General features: G+C 44.9%; 1 pseudogene; it reads left to right on the top strand.

Annotated features, from left to right (window-relative positions):
• The first annotated feature begins 12528 nt into the window (after positions 1–12528).
• LOC126337314 (5S ribosomal RNA) lies at positions 12529–12646 on the top strand (annotated as a pseudogene).
• Positions 12647–18486: the final 5840 nt, after the last annotated feature.

Genomic DNA, 18486 nt, shown 5'->3' with positions numbered 1-18486 from the left:
CTAGGGGTGTTTCATAGTGTGCGTAAAGGAACGACAATGGATTTACTCGAAGAATTGGAGATCTATAGCTGTATGAAGAGGGCTCCCCATTGAATACTAAATGAGCACTAGGGGTTTAAACAGTATTATTTCTTAAGTATTTTTGACTAACTACTACAGAACGTTTTGGCTCGTTATACTGATGATGGACCGCAATATTTGTGCCTGCGGAGCGTGTGCTTCCAATGCTGTGTCCGTATGTACGACTGCAAGGATGATCGCCTACACGTAATATGAGGTGGCGTCCAGTCCAGCCTGCATCAGCTGGCGTCTCCACGTATCTGTTGATATGATTTTTTTGGTACGATGTATTGCCAATATAATTTGATTATGTAATACAACATGTTGTCTATATGTTGCCTTACGTTGTGGCGACATTCAATATTGCTGTTTCATGTTCTGCTTGTATTTTTGTCTTATCTACTACTGACTCGATTGTCTGGCCTATTTTTTTATGTACATAATCAGATTTTATGTCCATTATTTTTAATTCTTACATTGTTCTTTCTACACAAATTTCAGCTATGTTCCCCTTTATTGTTTTTATATGTCGATCTATATAACGATATACATTTGCGCTCCACCTGCCAGCTCTTTTGCAACTTTCGCTTCGGCCTGCACGAGTGCATGCAGCATTCATTTATGCTATGGCTATGAATGGATAACAGTCAAGGTAGTCATACTGGACAAATAAACATTTTATTCTGCTATCGTTACATGGTGTAAAGATGACCTACGATTTTATTACCCACGATATGTTCATCCCTTTGAATATTTCACAGCTTTTAACGTTAGATTTAGTTATTACTGTTTATTATGTATTAGTTTGATTCGTTTATTCCTACAAGTGCACAACTAGTCTTATTACTATTGTACAATTATAACCAAATTTTTTGTAATATAAATTGCCAAGTGCAAGCTATTTCATGATATGGCTGTTGATGGAACATTCAGTTTTGGTCAATTTGCATCTCATTTGAGCATAGTATAGTTAAAATTATTATCTTTAGTGTAAAACTTCATAGTTGTTCGTAGTTCACGTTCATGTAATATTTATATGTAATGCTAGTTCCGTACATATATGCTGACATTTTTACCACGAGAATTAGGGTATTACTTTTGTATTTGTGTTTTCCGTCAAATATTTGAAGCGTGAAGGTTATCCTGTAAAAAAGGAATTTTCTTGTGCCGACATTGTTTTTTCTGCTTGTTTTCAGATCTGAGCGTGGTTCTATTGACAACTAAAAATTAATCTTCTCATAATATTTTAATTTCTGTAGAAGTATGCGACCTAGAGAATTACATATTTTTGAAAAAACTTAATTATTAAGATATTACATTGTTATTGTCACGGGCCCACGATGACTAAGAATCGAGCTTGCGATGTCACTGGGTAATAGTCAGAATCTAGAATCATTTTGACGGAAATTCGAGAATAGGAAGCTTCGAAAAATACGACGATTTGTGACTTATCGGTCGAAGCTCTCATGTCGTGTGCTCGGAGCCAGTCTTCCACATAGAACAAGGCTGACGAGAATATAGTTTCACATTCCGCAAATAAATGGAAGTGAATATACATACATACATACAGCATATATGTGCTATTTAAGTTGATATGGGGAGAACTGTTCCAGTTGTGTTCAAGAAGTAGTAAAGGACAGGATAGCCCGTTTGGGAGGCCAGTAGGGGCAATGTGAGTGACTCTCATTTTACTCTGGAAACCGAGGAAAACTTTTCTTTCCGAATTCATACATCCTAGTCCATAAACGATTTTTCCCTGTTACCTATAGTTCTTAGTTAGTGGAGCAAAATATCCTTGTTTACACTGTCACGCACTTCTTTCATACACTATGTGATCAAAAGTGTCCGCACACCTGGCTCAAAGGGACTTGTAAGTTCGTGGAGCCCTCCACCGGTAATTCTGGAATTCAGTATGGTGTTGGTCCACCCTTAGCCTTGATGACAGCTACCACTCTCGCAGGCATATGCTCAATCAGGTACTGGAAAGTTTCTCGGGGAATGGCAGCCAGAACTTCACGGAGTTCTGCACTGAGGAGAGGTATCGGTGTTCCAAAACATTCCAACGGTGTTCTATAGGACGCAGATCAGGATTCTGTCAGGCTAGTCCATTACAGGCAAGTTACTGTCGTCTAACCACTCCGCCACAGGCCGTGCATTATGAACATATGCTCGATCGGGTTGAAAGATGCAATCGTCATTCCCGAATTGCTCTTCAACAGTAGGAAGCAAGAGGGTGCTTAAAACTTCAATGGAGGCCTGTGCTGCGATAGTGCCACACAAAACAACAAGGGGTGCAAGCCCCTCCATAGAAACACGACCACACCATAACACCAGCGCCTCCGAATTTTACTGTTGGCACTACACACGCTGGCAGATGACGTTCATTGAGCATTCGCCATACCCACACACTGCCATCGGATCGCCTCATTCTGTACCGTGATTCGTCGCTCCACACAACGTTTTTTCACTGTTCAATCGTCGAATGTTTACGCTCCTTACACCAAGCGAGTCGTCGTTTGGCATTTACAGGCGTGATGTGTGGCTTATGAGCAGACGCTCGACCATTTTCTCACCTCCTGCTTGACTGTCATAGTACTTGCACTGGATCCTGATTCCTGATTCCTGTGTGATGGTCTGCATAGATGTCTGCCTACTACTCATTATGACCCTCTTCAACTGTCGAGTGTCTCTATCAGTCAACAGACGAGGTCGGCCTGAAGGCTTTAGTGCTTTACGTGTCACTTCACATTTCCACTTCACTATCACATTGGAAACAGTGGACCTAGCGATGTTTAGGAGTGTAGAAATCTCGCGTACAGACATGTGACCCAAGTGGCACCCAATCACCTGACCAAGTTCGATATCTATGAGTTCCGCGGAGCTCCGCATTCTGCTCTCTCGCGATGTCTAATGACTACTGAGGTCGCTGTTGTGGAGTACCTGGCAGTAGATGGCAGCACAATGCACCTAATATGAAAAGCGTTTGTTTTTGGGGGTGTCCGGATACTTTTGATCACACAGTGTATCTAGGAACATAGGTCTTTTTATTCTTCGAGTAGTTGAGTAGATATCTGTAGACAAAAGTGTGATACAGCCAATTGTGCCTTTTCTCCTTCTAAATTCAAACTGAGAAGAAGAGATTCCGTCATTCCATGTGCCACTCCAATCCTTTTTTTTTTTTTTTAGCTAATCGTTTCTGCATTTTACTAATGCCGGAGGAAAGCGCAGTGCGTCGGTACGATGTTACTGGCAACTGTCTTTCCCTTTTTCCAGGACTGGAACTATCCTTTGTGTCGTCCAGTCTTTGATGAAGTCTGTATAAACCCGGAGTAGTAACGCATCTGACGGCATGTTGCCGAATAGCATAGTGGACACTATCGATGACTGAAGAACTGTGTGTGTAAACCGAGTGAACTGCCCTCTTCAGTTCTACTAAGGTAAATATAGAAGCCAGGCGTCATCCACGTGAAGGTGACCTGATGGACCTGTGATTGGTCGCGAAAATACTGAAAGAGGAGTGATTCGACCGACAAATTGTTCTCATCGAGGTGCTCCCATTGCAGGAGTGTAACCACATCGCTTATTCCTCAAGTTCTTGATTTTACACCGTAATTCAGTAATACTGATTAACTTATTTAAAGAAAAACGAAATGTTATTCAACTTATCTTCTTTTCGCACTGTGACGTTAGACTCTTGATATTCAGGAAATTAGCGATATACTGCGATACTCACTTATACTCGTAACCTTTGGCGTGGCACAAGGGAGTGTTATGGGACCTAGTAGATAGTGTCGGAAGTTCCATGCGGCTTTTCGCGGATGATGCTGTAGTATACAGAGACGTTGCAGCACTAGAAAATTGCAGCGAAATGCAGGAAGATCTGCAGCGGATAGGCACTTGGTGCAGGAAGTGGCAAGTGACCCTTAACATAGACAAATGTAATGTATTGCGAATACATAGCAAGAAGGATCCTTTATTGTATAATTATACACTCCTGGAAATGGAAAAAAGAGCACATTGACACCGGTGTGTCAGACCCACCATACTTGCTCCGGACACTGCGAGAGGGCTGTACAAGCAATGATCACACGCACGGCACAGCGGACACACCAGGAACCGCGCTGTTGGCCGTCGAATGGCGCTAGCTGCGCAGCATTTGTGCACCGCCGCCGTCAGTGTCAGCCAGTTTGCCGTGGCATACGGAGCTCCATCGCAGTCTTTAACACTGGTAGCATGCCGCGACAGCGTGGACGTGAACCGTATGTGCAGTTGACGGACTTTGAGCGATGGCGTGTAGTGGGCATACGGGAGGCCGGGTGGACACCGTTAGGCCGTCTTCCGCTCACGCCCCAACATCGTGCAGCCCGCCTCCAGTGGTGTCGCGACAGGCGTGAATGGAGGGACGAATGGAGACGTGTCGTCTTCAGCGATGAGAGTCGCTTCTGCCTTGGTGCCAATGATGGTCGTACGCGTGTTTGGCGCCGTGCAGGTGAGCGCCACAATCAGGACTGCATACGACCGAGGCACACAGGGCCAACACCCGGCATCATGGTGTGGGGAGCGATCTCCTACACTGGCCGTACACCTCTGGTGATCGTCGAGGGGACACTGAATAGTGCACGGTACATCCAAACCGTCATCGAACCCATCGTTCTACCATTCCTAGACCGGCAAGGGAACTTGCTGTTCCAACAGGACAATGCACGTCCGCATGTATCCCGTGCCACCCAACGTGCTCTAGAAGGTGTAAGTCTACTACCCTGGCCAGCAAGATCTCCGCATCTGTCCCCCATTGAGCATGTTTGGGACTGGATGAAGCGTCGTCTCACGCGATCTGCACGTCCAGCACGAACGCTGGTCCAACTGAGGCGCCAGGTGGAAATGGCATGGCAAGCCGTTCCACAGGACTACATCCAACATCTCTACGATCGTCTCCATGGGAGAATAGCAGCCTGCATTGCTGCGAAAGGTGGATATACACTGTACTAGTGCCGACATTGTGCATGCTCTGTTGCCTGTGTCTATGTGCCTGTGGTTCTGTCAGTGTGCTCATGTGATGTATCTGACCCCAGGAATGTGTCAATAAAGTTTCCCCTTCCTGGGACAATGAATTCACGGTGTTCTTATTTCAATTTCCAGGAGTGTATGATAGCGGAACAAACACTGGTAGCAGTTACTTCTGTAAAATATCTGGGAGTATGCGTGCGGAGCGATTTGAAGTGGAATGATCATATAAAAGTAATTGTTGGTAAGGCCGGTGCCAGATTGAGATTCATTGGGAGAGTCCTTAGAAAATGTAGTCCATCAACAAAGGAGGTGGCTTACAAAACACTCGTTCGACCTATATTTGAGTATTGCTCATGCGTAGGATCCGTACCAGGTTGGGTTGGCAGAGGAGATAGAGAAGATCCAAAGAAGAGCGGCGCGTTTCGTCACAGGGTTATTTGGTAACCGTGATAGCGTTACGGAGATGTTTAGCAAACTCAAATGGCAGACTCTGAAGAGAGGCGCTCAGCATCGCGGTGTAGCTTGCTGTCCAGGTTTCGAGAGGGTGCGTTTCTGGATGAGGTATCGAATATATTGCTTCCCCCTACTTATACCTCCTGAGGAGATCACGAATGTAAAATTAGAGAGATTCGAGCGCGCAGGGAGGCTTTCCGGCAGTCGTTCTTCGCGCGAACCATGCGCGACTGGAACAGGAAAGGGAGGTAATGAAAGTGGCACGCAAAAGTGCCCTCCGCCACACACCTTTGGGTGACTTGCGGAGTATAAATGTAGATGTAGATGTAGATCGCAAGACAGCGTTGTTCCACTGCCTTAGAGCAGGTAGGGTTCCATCAAACAGGAGGGAGATTTTTGGCAACAACAAAAATTTCTTTTGAGGACTGGAAACACAAGCCGCGTCGTTAATGGCATGATTAGCATCTTGTAGACAGACTGCGGCAGCTGATGCTCTGGACTGATTCTTGTTGTACCGAAGCGTACTGTGGCCAGCAGCCCTCTTTAATATTTAATAGAGTAGATGTAAAAAGTATTCGAGTGTAATTTATATGAATTGTGATCGTTACCTCAGCTTGGAAGTGTTAAGATCTTAGCAAGTCCGTTTTGCTCCATCATTAGCAGAAAAGAAGCGTCTCAGTTTTCTGTTCGCCGTGCAATCCAAGTGCCTTCTGAACTTCCTCTCTCACTATCTGACGAAGAACACTTGCGAAATCAGTTTCTTCCTCCATTACATAATAAGATACGACTTTTGGAAGCAGTTCAAACTTCTTGCGTGTAATTCTTTTTTTATGCATTGTCTCGATATACTGGCACCATTTTATGAAGTCGTCTGCTGTCGAAACCTCCTTCAGGTGTAGGGCTTGATACATGTCCTCAGTAACACCCTTCATGAGATGTGCAACCTTATCTGCCTCCTTCATTGTAGGATCCACTATTTTATACAGCTCCAAGACGTCTTGAATTTAGGATGCTGTCGTTTCTCCTGGAAGCTGTGCCCTGCACATTAATTTATCTTCGGTCTTGCACTTCTGTCGTTGTGTGTCGCCGAAATACTTGCCCAGTTCCGCCTGGAATACTTCCCAGCTTGCGATCTCGTTGTTTTCATACCAATCCTTGGCAATGCCCTCCAAGCAGAAAAATAAGTTAGCCGAACACACGGTGTTATCCCATTTGTTAAATTTGGCTATACGCACATATACCTTCAGCCACATGTTTGGATATTGGCCATCGTCACAAGAAAACCCGGAAGGGTGTCACACAGTTGCTGTCATCGAGACGTCCTCTTCTTCTTTTGTCTCTGATAGATTGCGATCTGTTGAATGTGGCTCGAGTTCGGGTTCTCACCACGTAAACGGCGGCTCTGTCGTGGCCTGATGGGACCCACTGTGTCGTCGATAATGTGCGCTATCGCAATTTCCAATACCCAGCGTCTCCACCAGAGTAATGTCACGTAGAAGAAGGTGTAATCAGATAAATGACGAACACTAACTTCACTTAACGAAGATGTGTTCAGCACTTGCACATGCAAAAGCGCGGAGCGAACTGCGGTCAGAACACATACGGTATATATACAGCTACAAAACATTCCAGTACAATGATTCTTGACATTTGTGGATACTTCTAGAATGTACTCGAACCGAATATAGAAATTAGAAGCTTAAAGTATAGGTGAGTTGTGAACTCACGACTCTCCATGTAACAGTCTAGTATCATAACCACTACACCACGGTGACTGTGCTACTCAGGTTCTGCCTTCACACTATTTCCCAGGAATTTCGTTCAGTGGAAGAGGAATCAAAATAAGCGAACATGTGTCTCGAATTATCAGCAGACATTAGACCAGTTCTGAAAAAACGAAGATCACTATTTTCAGGGTACTTTATGTGCCTTTTACCGGATGATACTATCGGGCGAAATGATGGTTCAGTGGTTAGCATCGCAGTTTTTTCACTCTGCGCCCTGTATTCGAAATCAGGTTATTGTTTTTATTTATTTTCTTTTTATTTCTTTCATATATCTCCCAATGCCCGCAGAAGGTTAGTGCACGAATGTTTCTTATCAAATTACATGATACTAGGGCATTATAATAATTGTAAAACTACAACTGGATTTCACAGAATGTGTCACACATTATTACATTATGTATGTTTGTATGGTATGATGGTGGCCTCGCGGGAAAAATATTCTGGAGGTAAAATAGTCCTCCATTCGGGCGGGGGCTACTGAGGAGGACGTCCTCATCAGACGAAACAAAACTGGCATTCTGCTGACCGGAGCATGGAATGTTACATCCCTTAATCGGGCAGGTACATCAGAAAATTTAAAAAGAGAAATGGACATGTTGAAGTTAGATATAGTGGGAATTAGTGAAGTTCGGTGGCAGAAGGAACTGTACTTCTGGTCAGGTGAATGCAGGATTATAAACACAAAGTCAAATAAGGGTAATGCAGGAGTAGGTTTAATATTGAATAAGAACTGGCAATGCCGGTAAGCTGCTATGAACAGCGTAGTGAACGCATTATTGTAGCTAAGATAGACACACCCACAACAGAAGTACAAGTTATTTACCAACTAGCACCGCAGATGATAAAGAGATTGAAAAAAATGTATTATGAGATAAAAGAAATTATTCAGATAGTTGAAAGATACGTAAATTTGATGCAGGGGGGGGGGGGGGGGCTGGAATTCGACAGTATGAAAAGGAAGAAAAGGAAAAATAGTAGGTGAATATGGACTGGAGAAAGGAATGAAAGGGGAAGCTGCCTGGTAGAATGTTGCATAGAGCAAAATTTAATCATCTCTAACGCTTGCTTTAAGAAACATAAAAGAAGATTGTATACGTGGAAGGGACCTGGAGACACGGGAAGGTGTCAGACTGATTATATAATGGTTAGACAGAGATTTAGGAACCAGATTTTAAATTCTAAGACATTTCCAGGGGCAGATGTGGAATCTGGTCACAATTTATCGGTTCTGAAATATAGATTAAAACTGAAGAAATTAGAAAAAGGTAGGAAATTAAGAAAATGGAACCTGGATAAGTTGAAAGAACCAGAGGTTGTTGAGAGAGAGTTTCAGAGGAAACATTAGGCAACAGGTGGCTAGAACAGAGGAAAAGAATACAGTAGAAGATGAGTGGGTAGCTTTAAGAGATGAAACAGTGAATGGAGCAGAGGATCGAATAGGCAAAAGACATGGCTTTGAAGAAATGCCAAAGAGATATTGGATTTAATTGATGAAAGGAGAAAATTTAAAAAAGTAGCAAATGAATCAGGCGAAAGGGAATTCAAACGTTTAAAAATGTGATTGACGGGAAATGCAATATGACGAAGAAGGAATGGCTAGAAGCCAAGTGTAATTAAGGGACCTTTGGGGTAAAGAGCAGCATTTGATGAATATCAAGAGCTCAGTTGGAAAACCAGTCGTAAGCACGGAAGGGAAAGTTGAGGGGTGTTAGGAGTATATTGAGGGCCTACACACGGGAGGCAATGTTAGAGAAAGAGAAGATGAGATAGGAGATATGATACTGCGAGAAGATTTTGACAACGCTCTGAAAGATCTAAGGTGAAACAAGACTCCGGGGGTAGATGATATTCCATCAGAACTACAGATAGCCTTGGGAGAACCAGTCATGGTAAAACTCTTTCATATGGTGTACAAGATGTATGAGACAGGCCGAATACTCTCAGACTTCAAGAAGAACGTAGTAAATCCTGTTCCCAAGAAAGCAGCTGCTGACACGTGTAAAATTACCGAACTATCAGTTAGTAAGTCATAGCTGCAAAATACTAACACGAATTCCTTAAAGAAGAATGGAAAAACTGGTAGAAGCCAGCCTCGGGGAAGATGAGTTTGGATTCCGGAGAACTGTACGAACACGCGAGGTAATACAGCCCCTACTACTTATCTTAGCAGTTAGGTAAAGGAAACACAAACTTAGAGAAATTCTGAGGGAAGCTACGCTAAAATACAGGGAGCGAAAGGCTATTTACAAACTGTACCGAATCCAGACGGCATTTATAAGAGTCGAGGGCTATTTAAGGGAAGCTGTGGTTGAGAAGGGAGTGAGAAAGGGTTTTAGCCTATCCCCAATGTTATTCAATCTGTACATTGAACAAGCAGTATAGGCAACCATAGAAAATTTGGAGTAGGAATAAAAGTTCAGGGAGCAGAAACTAAAACTTTAAGATTGGTGAAACAGCAAAACAGAAGACCAACTGAACGGAATTGACAGTGTCTTGAAAGTAAGACGTAAGATGAACATCAACAAAAGCAAAACAAAGATAACGGAATGTAGCCGAATGAAAGAATGTGATGCTAAGGGAATTAGATTAGGAAACGAGATACTTAAAGTAATAGGTGAGTTTTGCTGATTGGGCAGCAACTACTGATGTGCCGAAGTTGAGAAGATATAAAATGTAGACTGGCAATGTCAAGAAAAGCATTTCTGAAGAAGTGAAATTTGTTGATGTCGAATATAGATTTATGAGCTAGGAACCCTTTTCTTAAAGTATTTGTCTGAAGTCTAGTCATGTATGGAAGTGAAACTTGGACGCTGAACAGTTTAGAGAAAAAGATAGTAGGAGCTTTCGAAATGTGGTACTACAGAAGAATGTTGAAGACTAGAAGGGCCGATCACGTAAATAATGAGGAGGTACCGAACAGAAATGGGGAGAAAGAAATTTATGGCACGAGTTGACCAAAGAAGGGATCGGTTGATAGAACACATTCTGAGACTTCAAGGGATGGGTGGTAAAAAGCGCAGAGGGAGAGCAAGAGTTGAATACAGTAAGCAGATTCAGAGGAATGTAGGTTGCAGCAGTTATTCGGAGATGAAGAGTCTCGCACAGGATAGAGTAGCATGGAGAGCTGCATCAAACCAGTCTTTGGACTGAAGGTCACAACGACATTTTAAAATCTCACATTCTGATATTCCAACTTCTTATTTTATTCAGGTGTTTATTTTTCAGGAAGATTTGTGCATTGCCTTGGATGATATCGGTCGTAGTAACAGTCGAAACACAGGTACTTCGAACACCACGAGCATCGCGTGAAGGCAGGTTTTGCCACTATGACGTTTCTTCGTATGAATCTCACTCGGGAAAGAAACGTCAGCAACACTCGGAAAGTTTCGCGCGTTAGCAATAATTTCGCGGCAAACCATGCATAACGATTCACTTTTCCGCAAACTGACGCTTACAATTGATTACGAATCTTGATACTGTACAGAATCTCACCGAAAAGAATTTCAAATAATTTTGTCATTCTTTTTTTGTTTTAATTCATTCATCTGACACTGATTTAGTAGGCGAATAAGGACAACGTTATACCAATACAAACTGAAAAAAGATCCATGTAGTAATCGTCTGTAGACAAGGGTATATAAATGAAAAACAAAAATAAGTGATATAATTGGTTTTCGAATCGGGGGCGCGAAATTAAGAAGCCGCGGCGTTAACCGCTAGCTCATCATTTCGTCTGAGATTATCAATCGGTAAAGGCACATACAGAATCTCGAAAATATCTCGAAAACTTTGACTGCCGTTTTTTCAGAAACGGTCCAGTATCTACGGAGACACTTGTTCGCTTATTTTGAATCCTCTTCCACTGAGTGAAGTTTCTGGCAAACCGGGTCATGATGCTTGCCGTGTTCTCCTCTCCAGTTTTATACAAATAGACTTTACCTGTCCAAGCAGTTCTACTGAGCAAAGAAATTGGCACCAGTAGATGACGCGACTGTGTAGAGGTTCGTTGTTTACAGTTCTGTTCAGTTGTGGTTTCTTTTGTATGGAAGTAGGGCACGCCGCAAAAGAAGGTAATACACGCAGCGAAAGTTATTTAAAAGGGCACCATAGTGCCAAATTTCTTATGATTCACGGGATTTGCACCAAGAAGCCAATAGTGTCAGAGAAATGTCAAAGAAGTTGAAGATTTCCAACAGCGAAATAGTCAAAACCATACACCGGCATCGATCTACAGGTTCCTACGATGATCGTCCTCGTTCAGGGGCACCCAGGGAAATAATAGAATGCCACGAAAAGTATTTAGTAGAGACCAGTAACTGCAGTAAATTAAAAACTGTCCGTGAACTGGTTGCTGAAGTGATCACAAGTAGGGATACACCAGTGAGTGAGTCACCAGGAAGACGGCGCTTGACAGAAGACAATCGCCAGGGTTACGTAGCAGCAAGGAAACGATTGTTGCGCTCTGTTAACAAGCAGAGAAAGCTTGAATGGGCTACGACACACCAACACTGGACAGCTGGTGATTGGGAAATAGTGTGATTCACTGACGAATCCAAGTTCGAAAAATTTGGAAGTAAACGGCGTCAATTCGTACGTCGTTTGCCCCACGTTCACTTGAATCATCAGGTGTATTCCAACTGTTAAACATGGAGGCGATTCTTGGAGGTAATAAGGTCGGGGATTTGGTGAAAGTAGATGGAAAAATGAACCTTTTCTCCAGCGACAACTCAAGACATCTGGTTAGTATCTGTTTGGGACAGGGTTTGTCTTACAGTAAGAAAACGACCCAAAACACACATCCCGATTGTGTCAGAACAACGTGAAGTATCTAAAGGCACAGAAAATTTTGATACGCATTGAATGGCCTTCCTAGTTACCTGATTGTAACCCAATCGAGGTACTATGGGATAAGTTGGACAGAAGTACTCGAAAACAGGTAATCGTGAATTGGACACACTTGTGGGAGATCCTGCAGCGAGAATGCAGACTAATTCCAACTGAAACCCTGAAGAAATTGACCCATCACGTGCTGAGAGTATGCAACCCAGTAAAGGGTGGCTATTTTGAGGAATTTAAGCTTTAATAGTTGCGTTTGCCTATGTATTGTTTGAGCTTGATAAACATTTACAAAATAATAAAATGCAATATTATTATGTATTTATTTTCCATTGCAGTAATCATTTGGCGTTTCCAAATTTATGGAGGGTAGTGTATTACTGAGGGCAACGGCCTTGCCGCAGTGGATACACTGGTTCCCGTCAGATCACCGAAGTTAATCGCTGTCGGGCGTGGCCGGCTCTTGGATGGGTGACCATCCGCGCCGCCATGTGCTGTTGCCATTTTTCGGGATGAACTCAGTCTCGTGATCCCAACTGAGGAGCTACTCGACCGAACAGTAGTGGCTCTGGTCACAGAAAACCATCATAACGACCAGGAGAGCAGTGTGCTGACCACGCGCCCCTTCTATCCGCATCCTCATCTGAGGATGACCGGCGGTCGGATGGTACCGATGGGTCACTTGTGGCCTGAAGACGGAGTGCTGCTGCAGTGTATTGCTGGAATGTTGCTTAATAATCTAGTACGAACCTCCTTGCCATTTCGTTCCTCTCCATCCCCTGTCGAATTTAGTGCCCACCAATCCTTTACTTTCTTTCTCTTCTACTCCTTCTTTTCTCCCTCCTAATTCGACCTGCATCCACCGCTTTTCTTATGTTCTTCCTTTGTCCCACCCGTCACCAAGCTAGACTGTTGCGGAAACGGTGCGCTGGCTGTCATACCATAATTACGCTAGTGATAATGACAGACTGAATCATTGTGTCCGTTTGAAATGATTTCCCTACATCGATCTAGGCAAATGCCTCGAAGATTGCTTTGAAAGGATACGGGTGGTTTACTTCCCCGTCCTTGACACAATCCGAACTTGTGCTCTGTCCCTAATGACCTCATTGTCGAGCGGATATTTAACCCAAATCTTCCTTCCTTCGAAGTTTACTGGAGAGATTTCGTGAAGTTTGGAAAGTGCAGTAAAAGCAGTGACAGAATGAAAGCAATGCAACGCATGTCGTTAGTCGCGCCCGCATAGCTCAGTCAGTAACCGCCAAAGACGAGATTTCGGATTCGAGTACCAGTCTTGCACGCAGTTCTTACACTACTGGCCATTAAAATTGCTACACAAAGAAGAAATGCAAATGATAAACGGGTATTCATTGGACAAATATATTATACTAGAACTGATATGTGATTACATTTTCACGCAATTTGGGTGCATAGATCCTGAGGAATCAATACCCAGAACAACCACCTCTGGTCGTAATAACGACTTGATACGCCCGGGCATTGAGTCAAACAGAGCTTGGATGGCGTGTACAGGTACAGCTGCCCACGCAGCTTCAACACGATACCACAGTTCATCAAGAGTGGTGACTGGCGTATTGTGACGAGCCAGCTGCTCGGCTACCATTGACCAGACGTTTTCAGTTGGTGAGAGATCTGGGGAATGTCCTGGCCAGGGCAGCAGTCGAACATTTTCTGTATCCGGAAAGGCCCATACAGGACCTGCAACATGCGGTCGTGCATTATCCTGCTGAAATGTAGGGTTTCGCAGGGATCGAATGAAAGGTAGAGCTACGGGTCGTAACACATCTGAAATGTAACGTCCACTGTTCAAAGTGCCGTCAATGCGAACAAGAGGTGACCGAGACGAGTAACCAATGGCACCCCATACCATCACGCCGGGTGATACGCCAGTATGGCGATGACGAACACACGCTTCCAATGTGCATTCACTGCGATGTCGCCCGACACGGATGCGACCATCATGACTCTGTAAACAGAACCTGGATTCATCCGAAAAAATGACGTTTTGCCATTCGTTCACCCAGGTTCGTCGTTGAATGGTTTCAAATGGCTCTGAGCACTATGGAACTTAACTGCTGAGGTCATCAGTCCCCTAGAACTTAGAACTACTTAAACCTAACTAATCTAAGGACATCACACACATCCATGCCCGAGGCAGGATTCGAACCTGCGACCATAGCGGTCCTGCGGTCCCAGACTGTAGCGCCTAGAACCGCTCGGCCACTCCGGGCGGCGTTCGTCGTTGAGTACACCATCGTAGGCGCTCCTGTCTGTGATGCAACGTCAAGGGTAACCGCAGCCACAGTCTCCGAGCTGATAGTCCATGCTGCTGCAAACGACGTCGAACTGTTTGTGCAGATGGTTGTTGTCTTGCAAACGCTCCCATCTGTTGTCTCAAGGATCGAGACGTGGCTGCACGATCCGTTACAGCCACGTGAATAAGATGCCTGTCATCTCGACTGCTAGTGATACGAGGCCGTTGGGATCCAGCACTGCGTTCCGTATTACCCTCCTGAACCCACCAACTCCATATTCTGCTGTCATTGGATCTCGACCAACGCGAGCAGCAATGTCGCGATACGATAAACTGCAATCGCGATAGGCAACAATCGACCTTTATCAAAATCGGAAACGTGATGGTACGCATTTCTCCTCCTTACACGAGGCATCACAACAACGTTTCACCAGGCAACGCCGGTCAACTGCTGTTTGTGTATGAAAAATCGGTTGGAAACTTTCCTCATGTCAGCACATTGTAGGTATCTCCACCGGCACCAACCTTGTGTGAATGCTCTGAAAAGGTAATCATTTGCGTATCACAGCATCTTCTTCGTGTCGGTTAAATTTCGCGTCTGTAGCACGTCATCTTCGTGGTGTAGCAATTTTAATGGCCAGTAGTATATCTTTCAAGGAGGTAGTAGACTAATACGTGCCTTATTACAGAGTAAACGCTCGATAAAAATTATTAAGTATATAATTTGGATAGGGGTTACAGGTAAATAACAAAAGGACAGTGGGGTCACGAGTCGGAAACCTGTGGAGAGACGGAGGCGGAGGAGGCACTGAGTAGCTTCTTGTCTTGCAGGAAGTCGCTGGGCTGGTCGCTGTAGGGGCAGTACTCGGCGTGGAAGACGAGGAAGTCCTGCTCGGAGGCGGTGAGCGGCGGCGGCGGCGGCACGCGCGGCGGCTTCAGCGTCGGCAGCGGCGAGCGAGACACCCGGGCGCGCACCTGCGCCGCGCCCGGCGGCGGCGGCGGCGGCTGCAGCGCCTGCGCACCACCGCCACCTCTCACGTCTGCTCTGTTTAACCTATTTACATTCGCATTCCTACTTCGTGTACCGGATGGTTATAATTACAGTGCACCTACTCACAGAGGTTCTGTGTCGGCTGTAATTATCGCATGGAAGCGAAACTGGGTAGATATTCTAATGCGTAATGTGGAACCGATTTACGCTAGAAAAAAAATTTGGTTCCAGTTTTGGCTACCAGGTGCAAAACCTGGCTCGTGAACTCAAAAAAGACGTAGAGAAATGTGTGCCTGTGTGTGTGTGTGTGTGTGTGTGTGTGTGTGTTGGGGCTTATGAGCGCTCAACGTCGAGGTCATCAGCGAATTGACACGCATTAAAGGGAACGAATGCGGACAGACCTAATAAAGCTGAAACGCACACGCGAAGAAAGCAGGAAAAGAAGGAAAATGAGACATAAGAAAGTAGAAAGTAAGGAAAGGAAAAACGTAGCAACAAGAATGCCACAGGAAATTTTCACTGGCTGGCTACTTACATGAAATATGGGCGAGCTTGTCACACAGTGAGCAAATTAAGATCCTCTCCCTAAAATCTTTGTAAAAACATTTGATATGACACAGAACTTTAAAACTTTAACCACATTCGTCCGAGTGCTGCCTAAAAGAGATGGCAGGTCCGCTGGCAAGTGAGCCGCGGCCCGCTGGTCAGAAAATAAAACGCAGTCCAATAAAAGGTGGCGCACAGTGACTTGGACGCCGCAAGCATCACACATTGGAGAGTCCTCCCGCCGGAGCAGGAAGCCATGCGTCATAGGGCTGTGGCCTATCCGAAGCCGAGCGAGAAGAACCTCGTCCTGTCGACGGGGCTGAAACGAAGTACACCACACACGCGTTGTGGGCTTGACTATACGGAGCTTATTGTCAGTCACTTCCAGCCACTCATCCTCCCACCGATGCATGACTCGTGAGCTCAACAGCGAGGTGAGTGCGTACAGGGGTATAGCACACTGAGATACTTGTAGACCGAGACACGCCTCCTTGGCTGCGAGATCTGCTCTTTCATTCCCAGCAATGCCGACATGCCCCGGAGCCCAGCAGAAAACGACCACCTTCCCCAGTCGCTGTAGTTGGAGGAGGGCATCCTGGATGGTCTGGACTATTTTATCTGCTGGATACAAACGTTGCAAAGAGTGAAGGGCACTTAGTGAATCGAAACAGACAAGAAATTCAGGACAGGAATAATGTCTCATATGCTCCAGTGCCCGCAAGATCGCAGGCAATTCTGCATCAAAGACAGTAAAAGTCTGAGGCAGTCGGACCTTGAGGACACGACCCGGAAAAACAACAGAGCAACTGACGGAATCCCCTTGTTTCGACCCATCCGTAGAAAACAGCTACATAGTCGTGGTGCTCAGATAAAATGGCAGAAATGCTGCATTAAAAACGATGGCAGGAGTGCAATCTCTCTTGTACTGCAATAAATCTAAAATCACTCCGGGCCTCTTCAGTAACCAGGGTGGCAGGCGGTTAAAACCCCGGATTTGGGGTTGTACAGACGCCACACCGAGTGACTCTATCACACGGACCCCAAACGGCAACGTAGCCCCGGGACGGTGGGAAAAAAGGCGGTCCAGAGGTGGATGAATCACAAGATGGTGAGCAGGCGAGGTGGGAGCTGCCAGAAACTTACAAGCCTGGCGCACCAGCAGGAGCTGCCGCCGGATGGTAAGTGGCGGTTCCCCAGCCTCAGCACAGAGGCTGGGTATGGGACTGGTCCGATAAGCAACCGTGGCCAGTCGAATACCAGCATGGTGGACAGCGTCAAGGATCTGCAAAAAAGACGGCCTCGCTGACCCATACACTGTGCACCCATAGTCCAGCCGTGAACGCACGAAAGCTCGATGAAACTGAAGGAGACACGCCCTGTCCGCTCCCCAAGACCTGTGGCTGAGGCACTTGAGGATGTTCAGTGCCTTCAGCGTTCCGGCTTTCAAGTCGCGTAGGTGTGGCAGCCATGACAACCTGGAGACAAAAATTAGGCCCACAAACCGCACTGTGTCTCTAAAATGTAGGACAGTATCCCCTATATGCAAGGCAGGCAAAGTAAAATGACGACGAGAAAGATTAAAATGAACACAAACACACTTATCAGCAGAAAACCGAAAACCCGTCTTTGCAGCCCACTCCTCTAACCGCCGCACTGTTAGCTGCAACTGACGGCTCATGGTTGCAACACTGGAGGAGGAACAGAAAACAGCAAAGTCGTCCAAAAATAAGAAATGTTTCCATATGTAACGAATTAGGAACAGGGCGTGGGCAGAAGAGATCAAACAACTAAGAAAGGCATAATGATTATTTTATTATTAATCATCGCTTACATAATTTGTTCAATATGGACACCAGAGACGCCAACGAGATGCTGCACAGCGCCAGATCTGCACCTGGTGGCCAAAATAGGACTAATTTTTTCCCACCGTGAATTGGTTCTGCATTACCACATGTACCAAGTTTCGCTGCCACACTATAACTGCAGCCCACAATGGACCTCAGTGAGTAGCTGAATGTTAATTAAAACCACTCAGTACTACCACTGTCACCATTGTGGCCTAGTTGCTTATCCTGCCGCCTATTGATGCTAATTTCGATTTTTGGCGACCATTTAGGATTTTTCTGCAACTTTCTCGATTTCCACATCATTTGGATAGAAATCGTGCAAATGATCTACTGAAGAAATAATTAACTGAATATTTGTAACTTCCTACTTCACTGGTCGTTCTTTAGTGTTCATCTCAGAGATTGGTACAACCGGTTCCATTCTACGCAGGTACATCCTCAGGTATATTTCTGCGTAAAGATTTTTTATAGAAAACTTTATAAGAACCGTACAACTGACTTACAAAGTTCAGAATTCTTAATACTAAAAATTAAAATCATGGCATACGAATTGATACCAAAATGCACGAGCCGCAATCATAAAATTACTTACAAGATCTAAAGTCCCTTGTTATCTAAATGTCTTAAAGCGTGTTCCAAGATGCAATGAGGAGCATTACTGACGCAACCACCAACGGAAGTCAA

The sequence above is a fragment of the Schistocerca gregaria genome, chromosome 2, assembly GCF_023897955.1.
Source record: "Schistocerca gregaria isolate iqSchGreg1 chromosome 2, iqSchGreg1.2, whole genome shotgun sequence".
Taxonomy (NCBI): domain Eukaryota; kingdom Metazoa; phylum Arthropoda; class Insecta; order Orthoptera; family Acrididae; genus Schistocerca; species Schistocerca gregaria.
The sequence above is the reverse complement of the archived record's forward strand: the minus strand, read 5'-3'. Positions and strand labels throughout refer to the sequence as shown.